Genomic DNA, 10,568 nt, shown 5'->3' on the forward strand with positions numbered 1-10,568 from the left:
GCTGACTTCAAGTCTTTTATGGTGGTGACATGCTCCCAGAGTCTACCCACAGGGAGCTCCTGCCGATGCCCACAGAACGCCAACCCCACAGGGAAAGCCGCAAGGGAAATGGAGTGCAGGCCGCCTCGGGCGGGCAGAGGGAGAGCATCCAGTCCCCGTGGTGGCCAGGGGTGAGGACCGCAGGGGCCAGTGGCCACAGGGCCACACTCAGGCAGCTGTGGGTTGAGGAGCAGGGATGGGCAGCCAGCGTGGGACAGACGAAAGCTGCGCCCTGGGCCCACAGAGGCCACAGCATGGAGCTGGGCAGTAGCTGAGGACAGCCCCCACATTCTGGGGCTGCCACCTGCGTGGTTCAGGCCACAACTAGCCCAATCTCTGCGCTGTCCAGTTTTAGCAAGAATTCTGCTCCATGACCCCTCACAGTGTGACAGGTCCCTCACCCCCAGGTGATGTCTGATCACTGGCGCCTGCAGCAGGAGTCCTATCAGGTGGCTCCAGGCAGAGCCCCTCACCTGGGTCTGCTCCCGGTCACTTGCCAGCCATAGGCCGCACCCCTGTGTGGCCACCGGTTTCCACTTGCCCGTGCTGTGCTTGTCGGGGAGTCCTGTTCCGTACTGAGGCCTCTTCCTCCCGGGGAGTCCTGTTCCGTACTGAGGCCTCTTCCTCCCGGGGAGTCCTGTTCCGTACTGAGGCCTCTTCCTCCCTGTTGGAATGTCCTGAACAAATCTGATTCTGCTGCTGTGATTACCATCCAGCTCCGGTTTTCTCGCGTGCTGGTGTCCCTCCAGGGGATTTGTCTGGCCACACACTGCTACAGACCTACAAGGAGCTGAGCAGGATGGCCCTGCAGACGGGACTCGAGGCAAAGGTGAGGGGAGTGAGCAGAGAGCAGCCCGCTTGGCGTGACTTAACAGACAGCAGACGCGGGCGTCTGTCTTCTGGTCCCTGATGGAATGTCTGAAGCTGGTTCTTTATCGTAGAGAGGCCTGTGCGGCTCACATCGCAGGCGTCTGAGGGCATGGTCCTTGGCTCTGGCAAGGATCCCGGGTCTTAACAGTGGGCAAGAACATCTGCCAGACGGGAAGCCAGGGAGAGGGGAGGGATGGGAACCTCGAGTGACAGGGTGCCAGGAGAGCTGCCCGCGGGCAGGGAGGTGCCCAGTGGCCAGCCAGCTCCACGAGGCCGCTCCTGACGCTCCCACCACCTCTTAACATCACACAGGGAGCACGGGGTCTGGCACAGGACCCCTTGGGGGCAGTCCACACTCACTGTGGCAGAGCCTGTCACCCACCCACCATCACGGGAAGGAGCAGGGGAGCAGCTGGGAGGAAATGCCCCCACCCGAAGCAACCCAGGTGGGCAGGAACGAGCGGGAGGCAGCCGCAGGTTCAGAGGCCAGCAGAGCTGCGGCGTGGAGGCCAGCAGGAAGCAGCGTGTGTCCTGGCCCCCGGGGAGGAACGCCCCCTGTCTAGGTGTGTGGCAGGTTTCCTCCCCGCTGCAGCAGAGCCCAGGCCTGCCTGTGCGGCCTGTCCTGTCCTGGTGTGGGCAGCGTGATGGCTCCTCGCCTGGCTGGCCCCTTGGAGGACGGCCAGAGGACAGAGGCGGCATTGCCAGCTCAGGCGCTGGCTCCGCAGGACAAGGACCCCTTGAGGTCCCTGCATGCGGCACTGATGGCTCCTCTGGCCTCCTGTCCACCCACTGGTCTCCAGGCCGGGCCTGAGGATCCCTCTGTGCAGGGGAGGCCTGGTCCACAAGGGAAGGGGCGTGTGCTGGGCGGGACCGCCCGGTGTCACTGGCTCCCCTTGTGCAGGACCCAGGTGCTGGTGGGCACGTGGTCCAGCGCTCGAGTGCGCTGAGGAGCCTGCCTCCAGTGTGGGCCTGGGCCCCCTGGCGTGGCCAGGACCCTCGTCCGGCACGCGTCTCTGCGACACTCTGCTGGGCCCACCTGAGGTCCCAGAGAAGGCTAGGACTTGGAGAAGAAAGCACAGCAAGCAGCAAAAAATGTCGGCACCCCACCCTGGCTCAGCCCACCGCCCAGGGCCCAGGATGGGGCAGCGGCTCCAGACCTTGGAGACCCTCAACTGAGCGTCCACTGCCGGTGATGTTTATGGTGCCCCTGGGAAGTTTTCCATGCCAAACGGCTCAGCAGGGCTCACACGCGGAGGATGGATGTGCACAGCCCGGGTCAGTGAGGGGCCCGTGTGGTCCACAGACCGGGCACTCACTCCCCAGGACCCAGCCCCTGCCTGTGCTGGCAGATGTCGGGCTGGATCCTGAGCCCCATGGGGCCCAGAGACCCTATCCCGTCTTGGTATCTCGGCTGCTCTTGTGCCCTGTACACAGTGGTGCTCAAACGAGACAGGTGGGCCCCGTCCACCTCGTGGGGGACAGCTGGGCACGCCCCTCCCCGTAGGTCCCTAGGGAAGGGCTGTGCACAGGAGGAGGGGCCCAGCAGGTCTGAGAAGAGGTGCTGGCCTGCAGGAGGCTGGGAGGGACCGTCCCCTGCTGCACCTGCCTCTGCCTCTGCCACAGCCCCATGGAATTGCTGGCACTGGTCACCAAGCAGCCATGCACCAAGTTGGACGGAACCAGCTTCCCAGCCACATACTGCAGCCAGCCCTTCAGGCTCAGGGACAGCGTCCCGTCCAGCGGAGGCTGGAGCAGAACTGAGTCCTGCCCACCCTGGGGAGGGCAGAGGCGGACACCACGGGCTGCTCGGATGCCTGCACTGCTGGCCTCTGCCTGACCTCTCCTGGCGGCCACTCTGGCTGTCCCTTTGTCCCTCGGGCTGGTCCCTGGCAGTTCCCAGGCCCCAGGGCCGCCCCGTGTCCCAGTTATCGCCTGGTGGTTTCCTCCCTGAGGGAGCCCAGGTGAGCAGGGCCGTGTGGTTCTGCCACCTGGTGTATCACCTTCCTTCTGCAGGAGGAGAGGACCGGCCCGACACCTGTCTCAGTCCGTGGCCCTGGGAGCCAGGTCCTGAGCAGCCGCAGAGCCAGAGAGAGGCAGAGAGGCAGAGGCTGAGGGGGACGGACGGAGGCAGAGAGATAGACAGAGAGTCAGAGACTGAGGGAGACAGACAGAGGCAGAGAGGCAGAGACTGAGGGAGACAGAGGCAGAGAGGCAGAGACTGAGGGGGACGGACAGAGACAGAGAGATAGAGAGACAGAGTCAGAGACTGAGGGAGACAGACAGAGGCAGAGAGGCAGAGACTGAGGGAGACAGAGGCAGAGAGGCAGAGGCTGAGGGGGACGGACAGAGACAGAGAGATAGACAGAGAGTCAGAGACTGAGGGAGACAGACAGAGGCAGAGAGGCAGAGACTGGGGGGGACGGACAGAGACAGAGAGAGAGACAGAGAGTCAGAGACTGAGGGAGACAGAGACTGAGGGGGACGGACGGAGACAGAGAGATAGAGAGACAGAGAGTCAGAGACTGAGGGAGACAGACAGAGGCAGAGAGGCAGAGACTGGGGGGGATGGACAGAGACAGAGAGATAGTCAGAGAGTCAGAGACTGAGGGAGACAGAGAGAGGCAGAGAGAGAGAGAGACAGAAACAGACTGAGGGAGACAGAGACAGAGAGATAGAGATAGTCAGAGAGAGGTAGAAAGACTGAGGGAGACAGACTGAGGGATGAAGAAGAGACGGAGAAGCAGAGGGTCAGAGACAGAGAGAGACAGGCCTTGGGTGGCGGGTCTGTGAGGTGCTGCTCCCGCCTCTGGGGAGTGAGTGGACAGGGACAGCCCCGGCTGAAGCCCCTTCCGCTGCCCACGGTACTGGGTGCTCAGCCCGAGGAGTGGTGGGCTGGGCCCTCGCTGCCCGCGCGTTGGCGCTCTGCCCTCCACACTCCCTCCCTGTGGTCTGTACTCGGGCCCTGCCATCTCATCCTGCCCAGCTTCCCCCTGGTGGCCTCCGGGGGATCAAGTATGCCCCTCCACGCTGCGTCCCGGCGACCTGCAACTGGACCCTTGAGACCAGGGCCCTCCAGCCTTCTCACCCTTCAGTCAAAATCCCTTTCTACCAGGACCGAGTGGCCAGTCCCATTAGCCACACCTGTAAATCCCAACAACTGTGGAGGCCGGGTCAGGAGGATCGCAAGTTTGAGGCTAGCCTGGGTAACTTCACGACCCTGCCTCAGAAGTACAAAGGGCCAGGGATGGGCTCAGGGTGGCAGGCCCGGGTTCCGTCCCCAGCACCGCACTCAGGACCAGGGGCCACGGCCTCCTGCCCGCAGCATCCGGATGCCTGCCACCCAGGGGTGTGGGAGGGAGGGAGGCCCGTGTTGGTGGGCACCGCAGGGTCTGTTGGTGGGGAGAGCAGGGCTTTCTGGACTCGGGTCGACTGGCAGAGGAGAGCCCGGGACACCCCCCCAACTGGGGCGAGTTACAGAGGAGAGGCCAGACTTGTCCTTTGCTGCCCGAGAGTGATCAGGGCTGGCTGCCAGGAGCCCAGGGGAAGCCCAGGCGTGGGCAGGGGAGGCCCAGCGGCCTCACGGAGCTCACGCCAATGTGCAGCGTTGCAGGGCGGGGGCAGGGAATGTTTGTGTAAACACTTCGCGCTGCCGGATTCTAGCAGGATGAAATCATGCTCCCCTGGCTCGAGGTCTGGGGAGCCGGCCAAGAGGGCTGGGTGGGCTGGGGGCTGGGCACGGGGCAGTGCTGGGGTCCCCCAGGCCGAGGCAGCCAGGATGCAGCATCGCCTGGGAAGCCGGCAGCTTGGCTGGGGTCATTCTCTGCCAGGGCTCTATCCTCGTCCTGTTGCAGGGCCTGCATGCCTAAGGGTCAGGGCCCCGCTGCCCAGGAAGGCCGGCTAGGCTCCCGGGGCCTGACTCCTTCCCGTGGCAGAAGAGGAGTGTGCACAGGGCTGCTGCACGGCTGCACCTGGACCCAGGGAGCCCAGTGGCCACCTCATCTTCCAGAGCAGCAGCCCCGGAGGCCAGAGGCCTGGCCATGCTGAACTGGCCCAGCCGCCCCCAGGGGAGGCTTGGTGTAGCCCCAGGGCCTCCAGCCACCCTGGTCCCCAGACTGTGTGGGTCACCCCAGTGCTCATGGGGGCTCAGGCACTGGAGGGACGAGGGGCGTCCACCTACAGAGGACGCCTGCTGTGGGCTCAGGGCCCCTCTCTGGGCAGGCAGGGCTGGAACAGGTTGCGGCCTCCTGCCCCTCTGCCTGCGGGACGCAGGTACGTCTCGTGGGGTGGCACCAGACCGCAGGCCCGTCTTGCTGTGGACGCAGGGAGGCCGCGGGCCCCAGGCCACAGGGCTTCCACTCTGCCTCTCCTGAGGACGGGGGTCCACCCGCCCTGGCCTCCTCCTGCACACTCTTGGCCACGCAGACACTGCCCCTGCTCCGCTGTGGCCCCCGTCCTGCCAGGACCAAGCAGCCTGGAACAGCGATTCCTGGAAGCCGCCCACCCACACCCAGAAGCCCAGCAGAAAAGAGCTGCAGAAGTCAGCAGGGCCTGCGTGGGCAGAGATGGGCAGGGGCGGGAGACAGGGAGGGGAGAGCCAGGGACAGAGGCGTGGAGAGGGAGAGAGAGAGAGGGAGACAGGGGGACAGGGAGAGAGAGACAGGGAGACAGAGACAGGAGACAGGGAGAGAGAGAGAGGGAGACAGAGACAGGAGATAGGGAGAGAGAGACAGGAGACAGGGAGAGAGAGAGGGAGACAGAGACAGGAGACAGGGAGGAGAGAGGGAGAGAGAGACAGGAGATAGGGAGAGAGAGACAGGGAGACAGAGACAGGAGATAGGGAGAGAGAGAGAGAGAGAGAGACAGGGAGACAGAGGCAGGAGACAGGGAGAGAGACAGGGAGAGACAGAGAGGCAAGGCAGCTGTGGGAGATGGAACTGGAGCTGGTGATTGCACCTGGGGTCCCGCTGGGCATGGGGCCTCGTGTTCTGTCCTCTCCTGAGCACTGGCCCTCAGTCCCCGTGTCCCCAGGAGCAGGGTGCCCACACCAGTGATGTGACTGCACCCACCTTCCCATGTGCCCACCTCGCCTGAGGCTCCCCAGCCCCTCTTTCTTCAACCCCGCTGGGCCGGGTGTGGCCAGTGTGTCCTGGTGTGGCAGAGGGATGGCAGGTGCCGGACCCCAGCACGCAGGGGTTGCCGTGGGATCCCGGGCAGCTGGGCAGGAGAGGTGAGACCCGCCCCACATCCTGGAGGGAGTCTGGCCAGCCCTCTGGGCGTCCCCTGCCCTGGGCACGGCTGGGCGGGAGAAGCCCCCACTCTGGGCTCCCGGTGTCCCGATGCTATCAGGCAGCCCGGGAGGACACCTGGAGGAGCACGAGGGCCAGGCTGGGGCTGAGGCCTCAGGGCCCTGTGGAGCCTCGTGGGAGGAAACCCCAGAGGGGTGCAGGGACTCAGGTTCCTCCGACAGGGGACACGGAGGCACCGTGTGCCAGGCTGCAGCGCAGGGCGGTCAGCTCTCAGCCTGTCCCTCCTGTGGCTCCTGCTGGCAGGACAGATGGAATGGTCCGGGCAGGACAGGACTCAACACCTCCTAAGGGCAGAAGGAGGGCTCAGCAGGCCGTCCGAGTGACCTGCAGAGGCACGAGGACCTGGCTCCGCCGGGTGGCTTCTCTCTGGCGCACCTGCTTCCTCAGCAGCCCCGCCATCCAGAGCTGCCTCCATTCCAGTCTCCGGGCTCTGCCTGCCTGTCCAGGGCCTGCAGATGGCTGGTCAGAGCCCTGCCCTGCACAGCCGGAGGGTGGCCCTTGCCATGGTCTGGGCGCCTGCGGCAGTTGAGGGAGGAGGTGCCCAGGCGGGGGACTGGCGTCCACAACCCCTTGGCGGCCCTGGGACCTCAGGTCCAGGGCTGGGCACGTGGACTAGGGTTCCACCCAGTCCAGGCTGGGAGGCCCTCAGCCCTTCTCTGCAGGAGGCTCCTGAGCAGAGAGCTCCCGCCTCTGCCCAGTGGGCCCGGACCCCCGGACAGGCTGCGTGGGGAGGGCTCAGGTCCCGGTAGCAGCTCTGAGCAACCAAGCAACCATGGACAGCGGCGAGCAGCTGGTGTGGGTTTGGGGCAGGTGGCCAGAGGAGCAGGGGTCGTTCTGACAGCCTCTCATCTGGGCCCTCCTGCCCTCTGTCTGCCCTGCTTCAGCCCTGAGACCCCAGAACCACAGAACCCAGAACCAACCCCTGAAGGCTTGGCCTGGAACACTCTTCAAGCTTTGTGAACCCCTATTCACACTGCAAAACCCATCTCAAAAGACCCCCTTCCCTGGGCCATCTTCCCTGGTGGCCACCCTGGACAGAGGCCCGGACACGTCCCGGGGATGACCCTCCATCCTGGGCCCACCCCACCACACTGGTTGTGTGCCTGTTCCACGTGCCCTTCTGACGGCGGGCAGTCCGCTGGGCAGGGTGGAGGTGCCAGCCCCTGGACGAGATGTCTCAGTGATGGACGAGGGAAGACTGGATGTCAGCGAGCTGAGGCTCGAGGAGCAGGCGGGCCTGAAGCCTGGAGAGACCCTCGGGAGTGTCCCCACCTCCTGCTCCTCCTCGTGGGCCCGGGTAGCCCAAGCCTTGCTGGACGCCGGTCCCTGAGCCCACGTGAGACTCCCAGTGGGCTTGGTGCTGAGCAGCCGCCAGGCACCAGCCGCCAGAGCACAGCTCCCTGTCCACGGGGCCCTTGGTGGACAGGCAGAGCAGGCAGTGACCAGCTGGAACTGCTCTCCTGGCTGCGCATGCCCGAGGCCCTGAGGCTGGCAGCCCTGTGAGGCCTCCCCACAGGCCTGGGACCGTCCCTCCCAGGAAAGGCAGCCGAGACCCGGGAGCCAGACCCAGCTGCTGCTGGGTGGATGGCCCAGCAAGGATGACCCTGTCCACCTGGATTTGGGATGGGGAGGAACACAGAGGTCAGAGAGTCTGCCCTTGGTCAGCTACTCTGTCCCTCCTGGGCTCTGCTCTGACCACCGGGCCCCCAGCTGACCAGAACCCTGCTCTCGGTCGGCCAGAAGCCCCGCCTGGCTGTCTGACCAGCTCCTCACCCTCTGCCTTAGGTGATATCACTGGCCTGCTTGAACCTTGTCGGCTGGGTCCAGCCAGAGTCCTTGGCCATGTCTCCTCTGGGTCACTTTCCAGTAGTGGATCCCTGCCGTGGCCATCAGTCCACTCCCTTGTGCTGGGGGACCCTGCGGCCTGCCCCACCACGGTGTCCCCTGAACATCCCCGACTTTGACGAGTTTCCTGAGGCCTTCCTCCCTTCGTGGGGGTCAGCAAGTCCCCAGGCGGCCGTGGGATGTGGACCCTCCGGCTGCTCTGTGGTGGACCCTCAGAGGGAGGTTAGGGCCCTATCCCCATGGGGACAGGGCGAGCAGCCTCTATGCCCACAAGCCACTGGCAGCCACTGAGCCTCGCGGATCCCAGGGCAGGGCCCTCAGCCTGAGAAGGCCGTCCCTGTCTCCCAGCCTCCAGCCCAGGGTCTCCTGTCCAGGTGGCCCCGCTTCTTCGGTACGGGCCCTGGCAGGCATGTGCACTCCATCTGTCCACCCGAGTGTGGTGAGCACAGCAGGACCCCGCCTGCTCTGCCAGGGCTGGAAGATCTTCCCACAGCCGCAGACTGCCCGCAGCGGGAGCGGCCCCGTGGCAGGCAGGGTGGCACACATCCTGACACACGGGCAGAAGTGCCATCCGCAGGCACGCACGTGGTGCAGGAGTCTGTGCAGGGAACAGGCGTGAGCGCGACGTGTGCAGTGTGCATCTTGGATGTGTGTCTGGGCGCGTGCCTGTGTCAGCACCTGCTGCTGTGGGGGACGAGGCTGGACACGGGTCACCTGCTCAGACCGTGAGTCCGGGCACCTGCATCCAGGTGCGCTTAGCCTGTGTGCCCAGCTGTCGGCATCCGCCTGGCCCGTCCTGCCCCCGGATGGCCGCCTGCAGGCTCACTCTACTTCTCCCAGCTGAGCCATCTGAAGACCAGAACCCCACTCCCCAGGTGTCTCCAGGGGACAGGCTGGCCTCCTGAGGTCTGGAGGACCAGAGCTGCTGCACAGGACAAAGCCCCCTCCCCCAGGGCGTGCTGCTCCTCCTCCCCCAGGGCTGTGCCTGCTCCCCCTCCCCCAGGGCTGTGCCTGCTCCCCCTCCCCCAGGGGCTGTGCCTGCTCCCCCTCCCCCAGGGCTGTGCCTGCTCCCCCTCCCCCAGGGGCTGTGCCTGCTCCCCCTCCCCCAGGGGCTGTGCCTGCTCCCCCTCCCCCAGGGCTGTGCCTGCTCCCCCTCCCCCAGGGGCTGTGCCTGCTCCCCCTCCCCCAGGGGCTGTGCCTGCTCCCCCTCCCCCAGGGCTGTGCCTGCTCCCCCTCCCCCATCTTTGCTGTTTCGGTGGAGCTCTGGGTGTTTGAGAATGGGGTGGAGAGGAGGCAGCTCCCACACTGAAGGACCCTCGGACTGTTGGGAGTGACATTTGGGACCCCACACAGGCCACCAATGCCTAGGTGCTGCTTCAAAGGCCTCAGGGACTTCATTCTGCATCCCGAGTGGGGCTCAGCATGGTCAGGGAAGAGGCCAGGAGGGCCAGCTGGCCAGTTTGTGGAGGAGATGTGGGTCAGCCCTCGGGCTCAGGCCTCCGGCTCGGCCCTGCCTCCTGCACCCCTCCCAGGCTCCAGCTCTGTCTCTCTGGGCTCCCCTCCCGGCTGCCCAGCCTGGACCACCTGCTCCTGCTTTGGAGACAGAGGAAAGCTGTCTTGGCCTGTGGGGGGCTTCCTGCTGATGAGGAGGGACTTGCTGCAGAGGGATGGTCAGCAGGGTGGCCTCATCCCAGCCGTGTGGGCACAGGACCTGGCAGAGCAGCAGCCAAACTGCTGCCCACCAGCCTGGGGAGGACATCTGGGGACCCCTCTGGAGGGGACCTGGGCTGTGGCAGGGGTCCGCCCTGCTCTCCTGGGGCTCCCGCAGGCCAGGTGTGGCCCTGTGGGCTTGGAGAGGCGCACACCTCGCCAGGCAGGGTGCAGGCTCAGCGCCTGCTGGACCCTCGCCCGCGGCTCCACTACTCCTCGCTGTACCTGAAGTAAGATTCCTGCAGGACAGCTGCCCAGGGAGCAGGAGGGAAAACGAGGGGCGTGTGGCTGGGAGGAGGGAACAGGCCACACTAGACCTCTCCCCGCGCATTCCTCCCTGGAGGCAATGGGCCCTAAACCCGGACCTGCCCCCTGGCAAATCCTGCCCTGAATGACAGTGGGCAGGATCTGAGTGCCATCCCTGGGCGTCTGGCCTTGCTCCTCGATTAAAGTTCTAGCCCGTTCAACCAGCCCCCACGTCAGAGCTGCGCGAACCGGCTTCCCATGAGCACGCCATCGTACCCTGTAAGACCAGCATCCCATCTGTAGCTGAGGGCCGTTTCCCCATCCAGAAAATGGGCCCAATGGCGCCAGAGTCCGCAAAGAACAAAGGCTTCTCTGGACCCCTCGAGGCTGCTTCCGTCCTTTTGCACTCACAGTGGCCTCTGTGGACCCAGCTCCACTCCCGGCCCCAGAAGGCAGGAGAGAAAGCCCACCCTCCCCGAACCCTTCTCCTGGGGCCCTTGGTCACTGGCCACCAGTCTTCTGTCCTGCCTGTCCACCCTCCCCAGCCACCAG

The sequence above is a fragment of the Sciurus vulgaris genome, assembly GCF_902686455.1.
Source record: "Sciurus vulgaris genome assembly, chromosome: 6".
In the NCBI taxonomy this organism is placed as follows: Eukaryota; Metazoa; Chordata; class Mammalia; order Rodentia; family Sciuridae; genus Sciurus; species Sciurus vulgaris.